At 45.8% G+C, this 20,197-nt stretch overlaps 2 pseudogenes across 2 annotated transcripts in view; one reads left to right on the top strand and one right to left on the bottom strand.

Annotated features, from left to right (window-relative positions):
* The window catches only part of LOC309653935, a 111,698-nt pseudogene that overhangs the window by 52,871 nt on the left and 38,630 nt on the right, over nucleotides 1-20,197 (bottom strand). The window contains exon 6 of the transcript in view: nucleotides 9,038-9,135. The product of the transcript in view is annotated as an uncharacterized misc_RNA (transcript). The remainder of the gene's footprint in view (nucleotides 1-9,037; nucleotides 9,136-20,197) is intronic.
* LOC309653933 (uncharacterized protein C2orf78 pseudogene) lies at nucleotides 12,677-19,590 on the top strand (annotated as a pseudogene). Its single transcript has 3 exons — nucleotides 12,677-12,764; nucleotides 15,656-16,405; nucleotides 17,678-19,590. The product of its transcript is annotated as an uncharacterized protein C2orf78 pseudogene (transcript).

Here is a 20,197-nt window from a genome sequence, read left to right as displayed (position 1 = left end):
CATCCTCTAGTGTTGTCTCCTCATCCCTTGTACCTGCAGTTGATGTCTCCTCTTCTCTGACCATGTCAGGTAAGAAAAGAAACTTTGGAAAGTTTTGCGTTCGATTTCTTTTGCCCCTAAATTGAGGAGGAGATTCAAAATAGCGTGGAATAATGAGGGAAAGTATTGAACTACAAGTCTGGAGACCTAATTTCAGTTTTGACTTTGACGTTTACTGTCTGTGTGACTTTGGACAAATCACTGACTGCCTCACAAAGCCTGCTGCTTTCCTTATCTGTTACGTTAGGATACCACATTGGGTTGATCACTCTGATCCCCTTCTTTTCCAATATTCAGCCTTAAAGGGTACCCATGTAGAAAATGAAATCAGAGACTTCTCAAAAGAGTGTTTCAACAGAAACATAGAAAAGCCAGGTGACACAGAAAACTAGCGATATATACCAAGATGTTTCATCTCCAATGGTCTCCCTCCACTAGTATTTCGACTAGTTGAAAAGAGAGAATAGGGAGAGAGGATGGAGAGTACTGGGCTATATAGGGAGGCACAGAGTCAAACGTAAGCAAGTTTAGGATTGTTTTCATTAGCACAGGCCAACAGGAACCAAGAGATGGGAAAAAAATATAAGAATGAAGAGGGAAAGCATAGAGGAGCTCTCAAGAAAGAGGCAGTTTGCCATGGAATGTTGATGGGAGCCAAAGATTTTAAATTAAAGCAGAAACAGCACAGAGGGAAATCTGCTCAGAGCAGGGCAAAACAAAGCTGATGGTAGCAAATCCTTACATTAACAGACTAAGAAGGAAAGTAAGGCCAGAACAGGGGATCACCAGGAAGGGCAGCCTATCAGAAAAGTCATACTCCGTTTTCTTTCTTTTATTGCCTCTCTGAATACAGCTGGCACTTGACAGTTTGGAATAGAAACATTTTAGAAGTATGTTTTAGAAATGATGCTTCCTAGAAACCAGAAACCAAAGTGGTTATCTAGGGGGCTGCTTTTCAGTGTTCTATTCTTTCTAATTTTTAAACTAGGTAGACATTTGACCAATTAAACATTTTAAATGATATCTTCTACATTGAATCAGAAGGACTATTTCCTTTGTGTGATATGTAGCTTCTAAGGCAAGGTTGCTTTTCATTTTTACAGTTATTTCCTTCCTAACACAGAGAGCACATTGATCAACAGCCATCGTTCGCTTGTAGATCTTAGCTACCGGAGAAGAAAAAGAAAAAGTCAAGCCCCACATCTCTAATTCCCCATTTAGGGAATTCCCTGGCGGTCCAGCGCTTTAGGACTCGGTGCTTTCACGGCCAGGGCCACGCGGCGCGGCAAGAGAAAAAAAGAAAACACAAACATCCACATTTATCTAAAACAATGTTGTGGAGTCCTTTGGATTTTCTTACATTTGAAAATCTTTTTTAATTGGATTCTAGGGATGATGGTTTTTTGAGGTCTTGGGATGTCGTCTTCTTGGATGTGGAAGATGATTCTAAGTTCTAGGATAAATACAAAAACCTTCTTGATACTTTTTAAGCTTCCTTTCTGCTTATTATATGAGTTATATTCATGGAAAGATATATTTCTCCTAGGCTTAATACCTGTTACTTGCTGGGTAAAAATATGAATGAGCACAATAATGAAACTCTTTTACACTTACTATTTTGCTGTCTGCTTTGTACCGGTTTTCATTGAAATACTTGTCTATATATGTTGTGGCTACCTATACATTCACATTTGTTGCATTCTGTTGCTTGTTGTGCATTTTTTACTGATTTATCGTCTCTGTCTGTATGCATTGGCTAGGAATTCATTCACCTCTATCACCTCCATCGTGTTTTTTGGTTAATAGTATTCACTAAAATAGAGTGGGCAAAATTCACTTTCATAATATTGCATGTATGGTACAGAATGTCATTTGTTAGTAAATTCATTAGGCTTTGATACTTGCCCACATACCCCAGTTTTCATTAATATCTATGGATTTCTTTTTCGTTACGTAACATGTTTTTCATGATTTTTCTTTGTCTTTCTAGAACTTATTGTATCTTCCTCCATATAAATCATACGCAATAGATCAGCTTATTCATCTATTAATTATTACTGCTATTATTATTGGTGGTGGTGTTATAACCACTTTATAGATGAGTAATCTGAAGTAATCAGATAACTTTTCTCTTTCCAAAAGCACTTAAGAAATCCACTTTCGGGTAATCATTTTGAGGTAGGATGAGAAACCAGGCTTGAAGAGGGCAAAAATGACTCTTTCAGTTCACCAGTTGGACTGAGCTATACGTCAACTCTAGGTAATAGCGTGGGAACTGCACAAGCAAAGGGAGACACTGAAGATGACAATGGTAATGGCCGTACTGTTTTCTAATGGACAAAAAAAATGCTTATATTATAAGTTCTATTTCTCCTGCTTTCTGGCACTATCATGCTCAGAGTGGAGTCCTGGCAAGGAAGTCAGGATACTTAGGTTCTGAAACCTGGTAATGACACTAACATAATGAGAGAACTTGAACAAGTCAACCCGACCTCTCTGAGCCTCAGTTTCCTTACTCGTGAAATGAGACTGAAAAAAGAGAAAGTTCTCTAAGGGCCTCCTAGTTCTAAAATGCTTCCAGTCTAGGAAATAGCATAGAAGTCAATACGAGTGCAGGCTGAAGGGAAAGACAGGGCAGGGAGAAGGTTGCTTCCAGCCTAGAGAACAATGTCTGAACCATACCACTTGGCTCTTCTGCCCATCTGTGCCCAAGATGGGAGCACAGGCAGTTAATACAGAAGAGTGGAAAACTGCTCAGTCCTTACAGCCATCATTAACTGTCTGATTTTGGGTTTCTCAGGAAGGGTCGATAGTAGAGGTGTCCTGAGAGCAAGAACCTTAAGATAATGCTGTTCCTCAAACGTAGTGAGAATTTCTCAACCTCCCTGAGTTTTTCATGACCCTCTTGTTCTTACAGAAAATTTCCAAAATCCATCTCTACTTGGAACTCTAAATTCTCTGCAGCATTCTCTTCCTGTGGTGAGCAATGCAACTTCCCTAACACGAAGTGTCTGCAACTTCTCCAGAGTCTCTGCCCCTGCCGTCAGTTCGGCATCGGCTACCGGTACCTCTTTCCAGACACTCATGGGTAGTGCCTACCTTTACCAACATTCCAGCACGACTATGTTATCTGGAGTTACTGACCACAGCCAGATCTCCACTTCAGCTCCTTCCTATCCAGGTGTTCTTGAGTGGGACATCACAGGAAGCACTGAAAAGAATTCCTCTTCACTCGGAGACTTTACTCTGGCACTCACTGACCGGCACCCAGCTGCTTCCTCCATGTTTATGGCAGCCCAGTATGATAAAACTTCAGACGCCAATAACATGGTCCCTCTATATCCATCACTTTCTGCCAGGCTTGCTCAGGGAGCACCATCTCAGATTCCAAATCAGGGGCATAGCCGCCTGTCACTTCCCTACCAGGAAGGAAGCCAGGTATATTACTATAACCAAGGCACACTGGGGTCTTCACTGTATGGAGAACTTGGCTCCTGCCCGCAATCCTATGGCTCCGCGTCATACACAGGAAGTAGGGCCTCTGCGCAACCAGAAATGGGAATGGGACTGAAGGAGATTCAGCCCACAAATATCCGACCACCAGCTTCCACCTCTGCAATCTGCCACCCTGTGTCTGCTCAACGCATCACAGAAACAAGTTTTCAAGGTGAGTATACAAACGGCAGAGAAAGCTGAAGAATGAGGTCGGCATTCACAAATGGGGTCAAATCGACAGCTGGGAAGGGGTGTAGAGACAGGTAGAATTTAGATCCTGAGCCTTTAGTAACCACTACCTTCGCTCAGTGCCCTCTGTTTTTAGACTCTATATAAGAACACCTAGGGCTTCCCTGGTGGCGCCGTGGTTAAGAATCCGCCTGCCAATGCAATGCGGGGGACACGGGTTCGAGCCCTGGTCTGGGAAGATCCCACATGCCGTGGAGCAACTAAGCCCATGTGCCACAACGACTGAGCCTGCATTCTAGAGCCCGTGAGCCGCAACTACCGAAGCCCACGCGCCTAGAGCGCATGCTCCGCAACAAGAGAAGCCCGCACAGCGCAACCAAGAGTAGACCCCGCTAGCCGCAACTAGAGAAAGCCCGTGCACAGCAATGAAGACCCTGTGCAGCCAAAAAAATAAATACGTAGAATAAATAAGTTCAAACAATCAATCAATAAATAAACGTAAATTAAAAAAAACAAAAAAACAAAAAGAACACCTAATGCAGGTGGGAAGGTGGCAGGGACACTGTAAAGGTCATCTATGCTACATGTACAAGAACCCCGAGAGCACACCAATAGGTACCACATTTTTCACTGCTGTAGCCGAGCATTCCCCCTGTACTACCACACTGTAGCACTCCCTTCCCTCGTCTACTGCTACAGTCTCTTTGGAAGGTGTCTCAGAACTCTTGTTATGAGAGTGCCAGTTGAAGTGTCCTCACTTCCGTCATTTATACCAGGATTTAAGACCTTGTGGTCCGAGATCCTGTCCAGAGAGCAAGCAGGCTAAGACTCTGTCTTTGTTTCTGTATTTCATCAGAAAGGGCTCTACCCCCTCTCCTAGTTCATGGTGTGAAGTGTTCTTAGCCTCTCGGGAAAGTGGGGAGAATTGAAAGGACTCTATATGAGAATGCTAGGCTTTGTAAAACATTTCAGTTGTTTAAAAAGAAGACTCATTTTGTATTGGACTTACAACAGTCCTATGAGATACAAAGAGAGCCAAGGATCAGTGACATGAAATGATCACCAGTTAAGCATTACAACAGTCACCGCTTACCTCGTAGCATAGGGCACTGTCCATGATCCTTAAGAAGAGTTAGTAGAAATGCCTTGCCCATCTTGCCCCTGAACCCCTTGAAAGGTACACGACTGCTGTGTTGGTGTTTAGGGGGAGCATCTCATTTACCAGGGACTGACTTCTCCCTTGATCCCTTTGTAGTGATGGAGACTTCCCTGGTGATGAAAAATTCCCTGGGATTGCAACCTCCAAGCCAGACGTTTTGTGTGACACAAACTCAAGAACTCCCCAAGTCCTGCAGTAGCAGAAACAGTCACATACTTGAGAGTAACCCACCATCTGAACTTGGGGACATTTCAGTGACAGCTCCAGTCCAGAGTGCCAGGCGTCTCCTGGCCCTGCCTCCAGCTCCAAGCCAGGGACAAACAGAGAGTAAGAACGTGGAGGATATCAAAACCAAGCTGTCAAAGCCTCTGGAGGCCTACCAGATCCCAATAGAAAACCAAGATCCTCCACTACTCCCTTTGGGAATCCCTGATATTCCCCAGCCGCTGGCCTGCACCGATCCCCTCAGCCAAGAGGAGCAGCCTGGTTCTGAAAATGCTGATCTGGGAGAGAACAGCCTGAGTCGTCAGGACCTAGGGACACTTGAAAATGGGACTGAACCTAGCAGTGGTCTTGCAGACATTACTACACTGGCGGAGGATATTCACCTTCCCCAGCTCTTTAATTCTTGGAAAGATCTTGATCGATCCCAAGGTCCCAACGTGATCAAAGCTGAAGACACCAGAGCCATTAAGGTGAATCAGGTGCAGGAAAAGCCAAGTGTCGTAAAGGTTCCCTCTGATCAACCCAGGAAGAACAAACAGAAAGCCTCTGAGCCTATCGGTGGTGCTCCCAAGGCCAAAATCCAGCCAAAGGATCCAGAGTGCCTGTTAGGGGGAGAAGCGGTTATATGCACTGCTGCAGTCAGTGACAGGGCTCCTGCGAACACGGCCAAGCACTCTCAAGGCAAACCTCAGAAAGCTGCATCCGGAAAGATCAGCAAAACTGAGAGCCATGGGCAGGAAAAGACCAAAAGGACCAGAGGAAGAAACAAGGCTGAAGAGAACAAGCAGTCAGGGAACAAAGTCAAGGCAGAAGACAAGCCAGCAATCCCCAACACGAAGCGAAAGGAACACCAAACTGAGCTTCGCCAAGAGAGCTTTCAAAAGCCTCGAACCTCCCTTGGCGTGCGCATGCTGGAGTCTGTGAAGGTTCTTCATGCGCTGGGGAAGAAGAATGAGACGAAAACTGGGCTCTCTTCCTGTCGGCTCTTGGGAAATTCAAGCAACCCCAAAGACCCCCAGCCACCCCCAGCGATCCAGCCACGGCGGCATACCCCACGTGAGGGTAAGAGGCCTGAGAAAACGCAAGTCCAAGCCCAGAAAGCAGACAGCAGTGCTGAAACAGAGTGTCCATCTCCATCCCAGTGTGAGCGGCCTCCTCCTGGGAAGGTCAAGTTGATACCTCTGCCTTTTTCTGCCTGGGACAAGCCTCAAGCTCGACCCGCTCCTCGGAGGCCACAGTCTCTGGCCTCACATCGGCCTGCTGTGGCTTACCGTGCCCAGCCTGGTTCTACTGACTCAGCTCAACCTGCTGCAGTCAATTCATCCCAGCCAGCTCCTGCCTCTTTGCCAGGTCCCGCCAAACCAGCTCAGCCAACTGTGGCCAACCCAACCCAACCGGCTTGGACCAACCATACCCAGCCTCGTGTCCCTCAGCCTGCTGCTCCTAGGCCTGCACCCTACAAAACTTCATCTGGCGCTTCTCTCCAGCGCGAGCCTGTTCCCCCTGCTGTGACTAAGCGCCAGTCCCCACCCAAGCTCCAAACCCAACTTCTACTCCAAGACTTCAGCAAGCAACGAGTTCCATGGAGGGAACCCAACGTGCCTGAGCCAGTCATGTCAAAGCCCATCGAACAAGAGCAGAGGCCAGAGCGAGAGGCCATGAAGAGGCGGGCTCAACAACAACGGGAGAATGCTGCCAGATACACCTCTTCGGGGAAGCTGCAATTTTTCACCCAGAGGGACAAAGAAATGGAAATTGCTGACTACTACGGATACGTCAGGTGACAGCTGCTAGGATTCTTGCTGCCACCTTGGCTACCAGCGGTTCTTCCATACATAGGTAAGATAGGTATAGAACCGAATAAGTAAATGGAATAGAATTAATAGATGAGTAATAAACCTTTCGAATTTTGAGATGCTGCTAACTGGGGCGTGAGAAAGGAAGGCCTGAAAGTTGGATGGGAGAATGAAGGAAAGGGGTAAAAACTGAGGAAAGAGGAAGGAACTTGGCCCAGGGCTAGGAAGGCCAAAAGAGACGTATGGATTTAGGAAAGGAAGCAGGAGTGAGGATGAAATGGCAGAAGTAAAAAGCAGGGTCAGGGGTCTGGGTTGAAAGAACACAATTGGAGTAGAGTTGAAGGTGACAGGAGATGAGTCTAGGTTTACTAGGAGAAATAGAAACAAAGTCTCTCGGGGAGGTTGGCCTTAAGTCTCACAACCACCAGATAGGTATTTCAGAAAACAAGAGGTTCACGACACATCTCTGAAAGGTTTGAGTTGCCTTATTCAGGTGTGATTATAGTGGGGGAATAGGCAAATCTACCAGAGAAGTGGCTAGGGCTCAGAGTCCTCCTAGGGGCAGCTGACGACAGGGCCAGAGCCAAGGGAACTGCTGTATCAGGAGGCCCACGAACAAATCAGGGGCATAGCCGCCTGTCACTTCCCTACCAGGAAGGAAGCCAGGTATATTACTATAACCAAGGCACACTGGGGTCTTCACTGTATGGAGAACTTGGCTCCTGCCCGCAATCCTATGGCTCCGCGTCATACACAGGAAGTAGGGCCTCTGCGCAACCAGAAATGGGAATGGGACTGAAGGAGATTCAGCCCACAAATATCCGACCACCAGCTTCCACCTCTGCAATCTGCCACCCTGTGTCTGCTCAACGCATCACAGAAACAAGTTTTCAAGGTGAGTATACAAACGGCAGAGAAAGTTGAAGAATGAGGTCGGCATTCACAAACGGGGTCAAATCGACAGCTGGGAAGGGGTGTAGAGACAGGTAGAATTTAGATCCTGAGCCTTTAATAACCACTACCTTCTCTCAGTGCTCTCTGTTTTTAGACTCTATGTAAGAACAGCTAGGGCTTCCCTGGTGGCGCCTGCCAATGCAGGGGACACGGCTTCGAGCCCCGGTCTGCGAAGATCCCACATGCCGTGCAGCAACTAAGCGCATGTGCCACAACGACTGAGCCAGCATTCCAGAGCCCGTGAGCCGCAACTACCGAAGCCCACGCGCCTACAGCCCATGCTCCGCAACAAGAGAGGCCACCGCGATGAGAAGCCCGCACACCGCAACCAAGAGTAGACCCCGCTAGCCGCAACTAGAGAAAGCCCGTGCACACCAATGAGGACCCAGTGCAGCCAAAAAAATAAATACGTAGAATAAATAAGTTCAATCAATCAATCAATCAATAAACGTAAATTAAAAACAAACAAACAAACAAAAAAACAGAACACCTAATGCAGGTGGGAAGGTGGGAGGGACACTGTAAAGGTCATCTATGCTACATGTACAAGAACCCCAAGAGCACACCAATAGGTACCACATTTTTCACTGCTGTAGCCGAGCATTCCCCCTGTACTACCACACTGTAGCACTCCCTTCCCTCGTCTACTGCTACAGTCTCTTTGGAAGGTGTTTCAGAACTCTTGTTATGAGAGTGCCAGTTGAACTGTCCTCACTTCCGTCATTTATACCAGGATTTAAGACCTTGTGGTCCGAGATCCTGTCCAGAGAGCAAGCAGGCTAAGACTCTGTCTTTGTTTCTATATTTCATCAGAAAGGGCTCTACCCCCTCTCCTAGTTCATGGTGTGAAGTGTTCTTAGCCTCTCGGGAAAGTGGGGAGAATTCAAAGGACTCTCTATGAGAATGCTAGGCTTTGTAAAACATTTCAGTTTTTTAAAAAGAAGACTCATTTTGTATTGGACTTACAACAGTCCTATGAGATACAAAGAGAGCCAAGGATCAGTGACATGAAATGATCACCAGTAAGAATTACAACAGTCACCGCTTACCTCGTAGCATAGGGCACACTGTCCATGATCCTTAAGAAGAGTTAGTAGAAATGCCTTGCCCATCTTGCCCCTGAACCCCTTGAAAGGTACACGACTGCTGTGTTGGTGTTTAGGGGGAGCATCTCACTTACCCGGGACTGACTTCTCCCTTGATTCCTCTGTAGTGATGGAGACTTCCCCGCTGATGAAAAATTCCCTGGGATTGCAACCTCCAAGCCAGACCGCTTTCCTATGGAATGACAGAGAACTTCAGAGAACTTGTCAAGATGAAACACCAGTCAGTCTGCGGGAGAAAGGGAAGAAGAGAACGATGGAAATCGTTTCTGGGAAACTATTTTTACATTATGTTTTGTTTGTTCCTGGTAAATAAACTGAAATCTTCTTAACATTCAAACAAAATCTAAACCACTAAATTCAACAACACAGGAGTATAACTTTTGAAAAAAATTTCTTTGGCTGCGCAGCATGTGGGATCTTAGCTCCCCAACCAGGGATTGAACCCACGCCTGCTGCATTGGAAGCGCAGAGTCTTCACCACTGGACCACCAGGGAAGTCCCAGGAATAGAACTTTTAAAGGAGAAGGTATAAACCCCTGGGTTATATGAACTGGAGATTTTTAGTAAGAAGTCAATAGATCTTTTGTTAGGCACATTTTATGTTAGGCTGTCTCCCTGCACAGGACGCAGGCGCCTTGAAAATGGAAATCACATCCCTCTATAGTACGTCCCTCTTCTTCCTGCTTTGCAGTTTGCTGCTCCACTTGTTCAACCCCACCTAGTAATAACCTATACTTCCCTTGTTCCTGTTTTCCCATCTGGAAAACAGACAAAAGGCAACCAAACAACGCAAAGGTCTCAACAAATAAGGGATACCCAAAACCAGAGATGGCCAGAACTTCTGTATCCCTCATGAAACCTAGCCCGGTGTTCAATACTTAGGTATCATTAATACATGCGTGTTGACTGAAACAGTTGAAACGCAATTCTTCCACTTCCCAGTTTAGTTTTAGTCCTCATACAAAACCTGATCATCAAATTCCTTAATGCTAGGAATCACAGTGAAAAATAATTTCTCAACTGACTTCTGTCAGATGAGTGAGAACTAAGGTTAATTCAGTGTATCTGAAGCATAGAAAGTGAGGGCAAACGTGGCACAAGATGGGGCTAGAGAAGCAGAGAGGATTCTAGAGCACGCAGAGTCTTAAAGGCCACCAGTGTGTTTTCTATTCTCAAAACAATGTTTGTGAGCGATGTTTATGAGCAATGTTCCAACTTGCTTTGAAGCTTTCTTGTGTGAAGAATGGATTGGAGGGAAACAAGATATATGGACACTAGTTAGGACCTAATCGCAACAGACAGGCAAGTTCAGTATTAGGATGTTGAGGGAGAGCTGACAGATTCCAAAGAAATTCAGGAGATAAACTGAGGCGGGCTTAATGGGGTATGAGATGGAGGAAAGGAAGGTCTTAGGGAATTAAAGGGTTTACTGCACACATGAGCAGAGTCTCAAAATTAATCATTTGAACGTACAGAGGGGGATCTCCCAAATGACACCGGTTAGGAAGCAACGGTACGCCCTTTAGAATTCCTAGAGACAGCACAAATCAACTGTTTCGATGGAAAATTCGGCGGGACCCTTGATTTCCATGGGAATATAGAGAAAAGAGACACTGATCTGGCTTGCAGGTATTTAGGAAGTTGTTAGCCTGACATCACATACTAGTCTCATGTAAGTAGGCCGTCTGAAGTATGAAGCTTAGGGGAAAAACCTTGAAGAAAACTTAAAAGCTTAAGCCACACCTCTATACTACACCACCTTTCACAGTTTCTTCTCAGATAAGCAGCATCCCCATCAGTGAAGAAACTCACATCTCATAATAGGAACAACAGGCCTAAAAATTAAATGTGTGTCTTTGGAGGTCCCATCTATGCGATATCTTCCTGGTACCAGAGAAGTCCCCAGGAAGATCGATCTTTGCACCCCTGAAAGCTTACCACCAAGGAAAATGACTAGGTCCATAGATTTCCTCCCTCAAACCAGCCTACCTCACACATAAATCACTAGCAACTCAGCCCTTAACTCACATTATCACAGTCACAAGAGTGGTTAGGGAGAAAAGCACTAACCAGGGGAACTAACACAGAGGCAATCCAGGCCAAGCTGGGCTGGTGGCAGATATCTGCTCCTTACGCTCGGGTGCATAATGCGACTCACCACAATGCCTTTTTCACAGACCCTTTTTAAAGTTTCTCCACAAAATCCAACAGCTCAAGTTAGCTCATGACGCTTCAAGGTAAACAATCGTCAAGAGAAAAACATGCAATATGTCTTACAATGTTGGATTCCTTACAAATAGGACAAGGAAATAACCATGTAGACAAAACCAGAGCATTTGAAAACATCTGCGTTCTACAAACATACCAGTGAATGCTATAAATAAGGTAATATGACATAAAACAAAATGAAAACTAGATGTGAGACTGTTCTCTTCAGTGTACAGACTTCATGGCAGTTGCTGCACGATCTAGCTACTTATATCTACAACTCTCTGTTCTGTTAATACAAAATGAGGCCCAAGTGTGTCAACTTGTTTCCCACAGAAACCAAAAAACCTACATGCATCTCTTTTCTCCGGTGCCCTTTCACCTTACCTGCTCCCAGTTCTCCACCAATGTCCTCCTCTTTCTCTAATTATTCTCCTCTTCATTGTGCTTGGCCTTGCACCCAAGCATGCAAGACAGAGAGTCCTAGAGGTCCGAGATTCTAGAGGGGCTGTTTGCAAGGGGGAGGAGATTACGGTAACTGCCACACTGTATATACTTCTGTGCAAAGAAAGAGGGACAGTGTTCAGAATGTCTCTCACATATAAAAAGAGCTGGATGGCAGGATACCTGTGTGGCCCAAGGAACTAGAGCTAGCAAATCATGGGCAAAACAATTGCAACCAAAGGCTGGAAGAGGAAAGGTCTGCAACCAGCTCTGTCTCCTGGCTCTCTGGTATTTGCTGCCAATGGGCAGAGTCTATTTCGTGAAGCATCAAGCACTGAAAAGAAGACTCCTGCTGCTGGAAGTTGACAGGAAGGAACATCCAATGCAAGACCAAGGCTTGTCCTAGAAGCAATGCCCATAATGGAAGAAAAAAAAAAAAAAAGAAAGCGGAAGAGAAATGTTAAGTCGCAAGTCCAACCTGGCCCCCAGCCTAGCCCAGCCCAAGGAAGGTAGGAGTCAAGGAGAAGAAACTAAAAGAGAAGAGCCTTGGACCACAACATTCTCCACAGGGTACACTCAACAAACTTCACCCTGCTCTTTAACCAAGTTACAACTGTAATAGTTCAAACTACATGGCTCTTTCCTTCCTAAGGATACTAGTTAAATAAGATCTATATAGCTCTAAGTATATGATACATAAAATAGAATACTCTGTAGAATATAAGTAACTGTTAGTTAATTATATTAATGAACGTCTGTAAGAAATGTTGCAATGATTTCCCTAATGGAAGAGCCTGGGGGAGGTAAATCTGTCTTCTAGGATTTCCTCCCCAGAGCTCAGAAATTGAGGGGTTGTTTTAGCTCTCCTACGCTCTCTTCACCCAAGCCCGCCCTCCTGTTGGGGATCGGACCTCCCTATTGGCTAGCTCATACCTTTCAACTGCCTGCTTTGTGACATCACTCTCCTACCAAACCTACTACCACTTGGTAGAGGTCTTGGGGTTTCCGTGGAGCCGTTTGGACCAGTAACCAGTGACCTTTGTACTGGACACGTGCGCCGTTCAGCTGCAGCCACTCAGACATCCTCTAGTGTTGTCTCCTCATCCCTTGTACCTGCAGTTGATGTCTCCTCTTCTCTGACCATGTCAGGTAAGAAAAGAAACTTTGGAAAGTTTTGCGTTCGATTTCTTTTGCCCCTAAATTGAGGAGGAGATTCAAAATAGCGTGGAATAATGAGGGAAAGTATTGAACTACAAGTCTGGAGACCTAATTTCAGTTTTGACTTTGACGTTTACTGTCTGTGTGACTTTGGACAAATCACTGACTGCCTCACAAAGCCTGCTGCTTTCCTTATCTGTTACGTTAGGATACCACATTGGGTTGATCACTCTGATCCCCTTCTTTTCCAATATTCAGCCTTAAAGGGTACCCATGTAGAAAATGAAATCAGAGACTTCTCAAAAGAGTGTTTCAACAGAAACATAGAAAAGCCAGGTGACACAGAAAACTAGCGATATATACCAAGATGTTTCATCTCCAATGGTCTCCCTCCACTAGTATTTCGACTAGTTGAAAAGAGAGAATAGGGAGAGAGGATGGAGAGTACTGGGCTATATAGGGAGGCACAGAGTCAAACGTAAGCAAGTTTAGGATTGTTTTCATTAGCACAGGCCAACAGGAACCAAGAGATGGGAAAAAAATATAAGAATGAAGAGGGAAAGCACAGAGGAGCTCTCAAGAAAGAGGCAGTTTGCCATGGAATGTTGATGGGAGCCAAAGATTTTAAATTAAAGCAGAAACAGCACAGAGGGAAATCTGCTCAGAGCAGGGCAAAACAAAGCTGATGGTAGCAAATCCTTACATTAACAGACTAAGAAGGAAAGTAAGGCCAGAACAGGGGATCACCAGGAAGGGCAGCCTATCAGAAAAGTCATACTCCGTTTTCTTTCTTTTATTGCCTCTCTGAATACAGCTGGCACTTGACAGTTTGGAATAGAAACATTTTAGAAGTATGTTTTAGAAATGATGCTTCCTAGAAACCAGAAACCAAAGTGGTTATCTAGGGGGCTGCTTTTCAGTGTTCTATTCTTTCTAATTTTTAAACTAGGTAGACATTTGACCAATTAAACATTTTAAATGATATCTTCTACATTGAATCAGAAGGACTATTTCCTTTGTGTGATATGTAGCTTCTAAGGCAAGGTTGCTTTTCATTTTTACAGTTATTTCCTTCCTAACACAGAGAGCACATTGATCAACAGCCATCGTTCGCTTGTAGATCTTAGCTACCGGAGAAGAAAAAGAAAAAGTCAAGCCCCACATCTCTAATTCCCCATTTAGGGAATTCCCTGGCGGTCCAGCGCTTTAGGACTCGGTGCTTTCACGGCCAGGGCCACGCGGCGCGGCAAGAGAAAAAAAGAAAACACAAACATCCACATTTATCTAAAACAATGTTGTGGAGTCCTTTGGATTTTCTTACATTTGAAAATCTTTTTTAATTGGATTCTAGGGATGATGGTTTTTTGAGGTCTTGGGATGTCGTCTTCTTGGATGTGGAAGATGATTCTAAGTTCTAGGATAAATACAAAAACCTTCTTGATACTTTTTAAGCTTCCTTTCTGCTTATTATATGAGTTATATTCATGGAAAGATATATTTCTCCTAGGCTTAATACCTGTTACTTGCTGGGTAAAAATATGAATGAGCACAATAATGAAACTCTTTTACACTTACTATTTTGCTGTCTGCTTTGTACCGGTTTTCATTGAAATACTTGTCTATATATGTTGTGGCTACCTATACATTCACATTTGTTGCATTCTGTTGCTTGTTGTGCATTTTTTACTGATTTATCGTCTCTGTCTGTATGCATTGGCTAGGAATTCATTCACCTCTATCACCTCCATCGTGTTTTTTGGTTAATAGTATTCACTAAAATAGAGTGGGCAAAATTCACTTTCATAATATTGCATGTATGGTACAGAATGTCATTTGTTAGTAAATTCATTAGGCTTTGATACTTGCCCACATACCCCAGTTTTCATTAATATCTATGGATTTCTTTTTCGTTACGTAACATGTTTTTCATGATTTTTCTTTGTCTTTCTAGAACTTATTGTATCTTCCTCCATATAAATCATACGCAATAGATCAGCTTATTCATCTATTAATTATTACTGCTATTATTATTGGTGGTGGTGTTATAACCACTTTATAGATGAGTAATCTGAAGTAATCAGATAACTTTTCTCTTTCCAAAAGCACTTAAGAAATCCACTTTCGGGTAATCATTTTGAGGTAGGATGAGAAACCAGGCTTGAAGAGGGCAAAAATGACTCTTTCAGTTCACCAGTTGGACTGAGCTATATATACGTCAACTCTAGGTAATAGCGTGGGAACTGCACAAGCAAAGGGAGACACTGAAGATGACAATGGTAATGGCCGTACTGTTTTCTAATGGACAAAAAAAATGCTTATATTATAAGTTCTATTTCTCCTGCTTTCTGGCACTATCATGCTCAGAGTGGAGTCCTGGCAAGGAAGTCAGGATACTTAGGTTCTGAAACCTGGTAATGACACTAACATAATGAGAGAACCTGAACAAGTCAACCCGACCTCTCTGAGCCTCAGTTTCCTTACTCGTGAAATGAGACTGAAAAAAGAGAAAGTTCTCTAAGGGCCTCCTAGTTCTAAAATGCTTCCAGTCTAGGAAATAGCATAGAAGTCAATACGAGTGCAGGCTGAAGGGAAAGACAGGGCAGGGAGAAGGTTGCTTCCAGCCTAGAGAACAATGTCTGAACCATACCACTTGGCTCTTCTGCCCATCTGTGCCCAAGATGGGAGCACAGGCAGTTAATACAGAAGAGTGGAAAACTGCTCAGTCCTTACAGCCATCATTAACTGTCTGATTTTGGGTTTCTCAGGAAGGGTCGATAGTAGAGGTGTCCTGAGAGCAAGAACCTTAAGATAATGCTGTTCCTCAAACGTAGTGAGAATTTCTCAACCTCCCTGAGTTTTTCATGACCCTCTTGTTCTTACAGAAAATTTCCAAAATCCATCTCTACTTGGAACTCTAAATTCTCTGCAGCATTCTCTTCCTGTGGTGAGCAATGCAACTTCCCTAACACGAAGTGTCTGCAACTTCTCCAGAGTCTCTGCCCCTGCCGTCAGTTCGGCATCGGCTACCGGTACCTCTTTCCAGACACTCATGGGTAGTGCCTACCTTTACCAACATTCCAGCACGACTATGTTATCTGGAGTTACTGACCACAGCCAGATCTCCACTTCAGCTCCTTCCTATCCAGGTGTTCTTGAGTGGGACATCACAGGAAGCACTGAAAAGAATTCCTCTTCACTCGGAGACTTTACTCTGGCACTCACTGACCGGCACCCAGCTGCTTCCTCCATGTTTATGGCAGCCCAGTATGATAAAACTTCAGACGCCAATAACATGGTCCCTCTATATCCATCACTTTCTGCCAGGCTTGCTCAGGGAGCACCATCTCAGATTCCAAATCAGGGGCATAGCCGCCTGTCACTTCCCTACCAGGAAGGAAGCCAGGTATATTACTATAACCAAGGCACACTGGGGTCTTCACTGTATGGAGAACTTGGCTCCTGCCCGCAATCCTATGGCTCCGCGTCATACACAGGAAGTAGGGCCTCTGCGCAACCAGAAATGGGAATGGGACTGAAGGAGATTCAGCCCACAAATATCCGACCACCAGCTTCCACCTCTGCAATCTGCCACCCTGTGTCTGCTCAACGCATCACAGAAACAAGTTTTCAAGGTGAGTATACAAACGGCAGAGAAAGCTGAAGAATGAGGTCGGCATTCACAAATGGGGTCAAATCGACAGCTGGGAAGGGGTGTAGAGACAGGTAGAATTTAGATCCTGAGCCTTTAGTAACCACTACCTTCGCTCAGTGCCCTCTGTTTTTAGACTCTATATAAGAACACCTAGGGCTTCCCTGGTGGCGCCGTGGTTAAGAATCCGCCTGCCAATGCAATGCGGGGGACACGGGTTCGAGCCCTGGTCTGGGAAGATCCCACATGCCGTGGAGCAACTAAGCCCATGTGCCACAACGACTGAGCCTGCATTCTAGAGCCCGTGAGCCGCAACTACCGAAGCCCACGCGCCTAGAGCGCATGCTCCGCAACAAGAGAAGCCCGCACAGCGCAACCAAGAGTAGACCCCGCTAGCCGCAACTAGAGAAAGCCCGTGCACAGCAATGAAGACCCTGTGCAGCCAAAAAAATAAATACGTAGAATAAATAAGTTCAAACAATCAATCAATAAATAAACGTAAATTAAAAAAAACAAAAAAACAAAAAGAACACCTAATGCAGGTGGGAAGGTGGCAGGGACACTGTAAAGGTCATCTATGCTACATGTACAAGAACCCCGAGAGCACACCAATAGGTACCACATTTTTCACTGCTGTAGCCGAGCATTCCCCCTGTACTACCACACTGTAGCACTCCCTTCCCTCGTCTACTGCTACAGTCTCTTTGGAAGGTGTCTCAGAACTCTTGTTATGAGAGTGCCAGTTGAAGTGTCCTCACTTCCGTCATTTATACCAGGATTTAAGACCTTGTGGTCCGAGATCCTGTCCAGAGAGCAAGCAGGCTAAGACTCTGTCTTTGTTTCTGTATTTCATCAGAAAGGGCTCTACCCCCTCTCCTAGTTCATGGTGTGAAGTGTTCTTAGCCTCTCGGGAAAGTGGGGAGAATTGAAAGGACTCTATATGAGAATGCTAGGCTTTGTAAAACATTTCAGTTGTTTAAAAAGAAGACTCATTTTGTATTGGACTTACAACAGTCCTATGAGATACAAAGAGAGCCAAGGATCAGTGACATGAAATGATCACCAGTTAAGCATTACAACAGTCACCGCTTACCTCGTAGCATAGGGCACTGTCCATGATCCTTAAGAAGAGTTAGTAGAAATGCCTTGCCCATCTTGCCCCTGAACCCCTTGAAAGGTACACGACTGCTGTGTTGGTGTTTAGGGGGAGCATCTCATTTACCAGGGACTGACTTCTCCCTTGATCCCTTTGTAGTGATGGAGACTTCCCTGGTGATGAAAAATTCCCTGGGATTGCAACCTCCAAGCCAGACGTTTTGTGTGACACAAACTCAAGAACTCCCCAAGTCCTGCAGTAGCAGAAACAGTCACATACTTGAGAGTAACCCACCATCTGAACTTGGGGACATTTCAGTGACAGCTCCAGTCCAGAGTGCCAGGCGTCTCCTGGCCCTGCCTCCAGCTCCAAGCCAGGGACAAACAGAGAGTAAGAACGTGGAGGATATCAAAACCAAGCTGTCAAAGCCTCTGGAGGCCTACCAGATCCCAATAGAAAACCAAGATCCTCCACTACTCCCTTTGGGAATCCCTGATATTCCCCAGCCGCTGGCCTGCACCGATCCCCTCAGCCAAGAGGAGCAGCCTGGTTCTGAAAATGCTGATCTGGGAGAGAACAGCCTGAGTCGTCAGGACCTAGGGACACTTGAAAATGGGACTGAACCTAGCAGTGGTCTTGCAGACATTACTACACTGGCGGAGGATATTCACCTTCCCCAGCTCTTTAATTCTTGGAAAGATCTTGATCGATCCCAAGGTCCCAACGTGATCAAAGCTGAAGACACCAGAGCCATTAAGGTGAATCAGGTGCAGGAAAAGCCAAGTGTCGTAAAGGTTCCCTCTGATCAACCCAGGAAGAACAAACAGAAAGCCTCTGAGCCTATCAGTGGTGCTCCCAAGGCCAAAATCCAGCCAAAGGATCCAGAGTGCCTGTTAGGGGGAGAAGCGGTTATATGCACTGCTGCAGTCAGTGACAGGGCTCCTGCGAACACGGCCAAGCACTCTCAAGGCAAACCTCAGAAAGCTGCATCCGGAAAGATCAGCAAAACTGAGAGCCATGGGCAGGAAAAGACCAAAAGGACCAGAGGAAGAAACAAGGCTGAAGAGAACAAGCAGTCAGGGAACAAAGTCAAGGCAGAAGACAAGCCAGCAATCCCCAACACGAAGCGAAAGGAACACCAAACTGAGCTTCGCCAAGAGAGCTTTCAAAAGCCTCGAACCTCCCTTGGCGTGCGCATGCTGGAGTCTGTGAAGGTTCTTCATGCGCTGGGGAAGAAGAATGAGACGAAAACTGGGCTCTCTTCCTGTCGGCTCTTGGGAAATTCAAGCAACCCCAAAGACCCCCAGCCACCCCCAGCGATCCAGCCACGGCGGCATACCCCACGTGAGGGTAAGAGGCCTGAGAAAACGCAAGTCCAAGCCCAGAAAGCAGACAGCAGTGCTGAAACAGAGTGTCCATCTCCATCCCAGTGTGAGCGGCCTCCTCCTGGGAAGGTCAAGTTGATACCTCTGCCTTTTTCTGCCTGGGACAAGCCTCAAGCTCGACCCGCTCCTCGGAGGCCACAGTCTCTGGCCTCACATCGGCCTGCTGTGGCTTACCGTGCCCAGCCTGGTTCTACTGACTCAGCTCAACCTGCTGCAGTCAATTCATCCCAGCCAGCTCCTGCCTCTTTGCCAGGTCCCGCCAAACCAGCTCAGCCAACTGTGGCCAACCCAACCCAACCGGCTTGGACCAACCATACCCAGCCTCGTGTCCCTCAGCCTGCTGCTCCTAGGCCTGCACCCTACAAAACTTCATCTGGCGCTTCTCTCCAGCGCGAGCCTGTTCCCCCTGCTGTGACTAAGCGCCAGTCCCCACCCAAGCTCCAAACCCAACTTCTACTCCAAGACTTCAGCAAGCAACGAGTTCCATGGAGGGAACCCAACGTGCCTGAGCCAGTCATGTCAAAGCCCATCGAACAAGAGCAGAGGCCAGAGCGAGAGGCCATGAAGAGGCGGGCTCAACAACAACGGGAGAATGCTGCCAGATACACCTCTTCGGGGAAGCTGCAATTTTTCACCCAGAGGGACAAAGAAATGGAAATTGCTGACTACTACGGATACGTCAGGTGACAGCTGCTAGGATTCTTGCTGCCACCTTGGCTACCAGCGGTTCTTCCATACATAGGTAAGATAGGTATAGAACCGAATAAGTAAATGGAATAGAATTAATAGATGAGTAATAAACCTTTCGAATTTTGAGATGCTGCTAACTGGGGCGTGAGAAAGGAAGGCCTGAAAGTTGGATGGGAGAATGAAGGAAAGGGGTAAAAACTGAGGAAAGAGGAAGGAACTTGGCCCAGGGCTAGGAAGGCCAAAAGAGACGTATGGATTTAGGAAAGGAAGCAGGAGTGAGGATGAAATGGCAGAAGTAAAAAGCAGGGTCAGGGGTCTGGGTTGAAAGAACACAATTGGAGTAGAGTTGAAGGTGACAGGAGATGAGTCTAGGTTTACTAGGAGAAATAGAAACAAAGTCTCTCGGGGAGGTTGGCCTTAAGTCTCACAACCACCAGATAGGTATTTCAGAAAACAAGAGGTTCACGACACATCTCTGAAAGGTTTGAGTTGCCTTATTCAGGTGTGATTATAGTGGGGGAATAGGCAAATCTACCAGAGAAGTGGCTAGGGCTCAGAGTCCTCCTAGGGGCAGCTGACGACAGGGCCAGAGCCAAGGGAACTG

This window comes from Balaenoptera physalus (assembly GCF_965194825.1).
Source record: "Balaenoptera physalus genome assembly, contig: HAP1_SCAFFOLD_1508, whole genome shotgun sequence".
Taxonomy (NCBI): Eukaryota; Metazoa; Chordata; class Mammalia; order Artiodactyla; family Balaenopteridae; genus Balaenoptera; species Balaenoptera physalus.
Note: the sequence above shows the minus strand (reverse complement) of the source record. Positions and strands in the feature narration are given on the sequence as shown.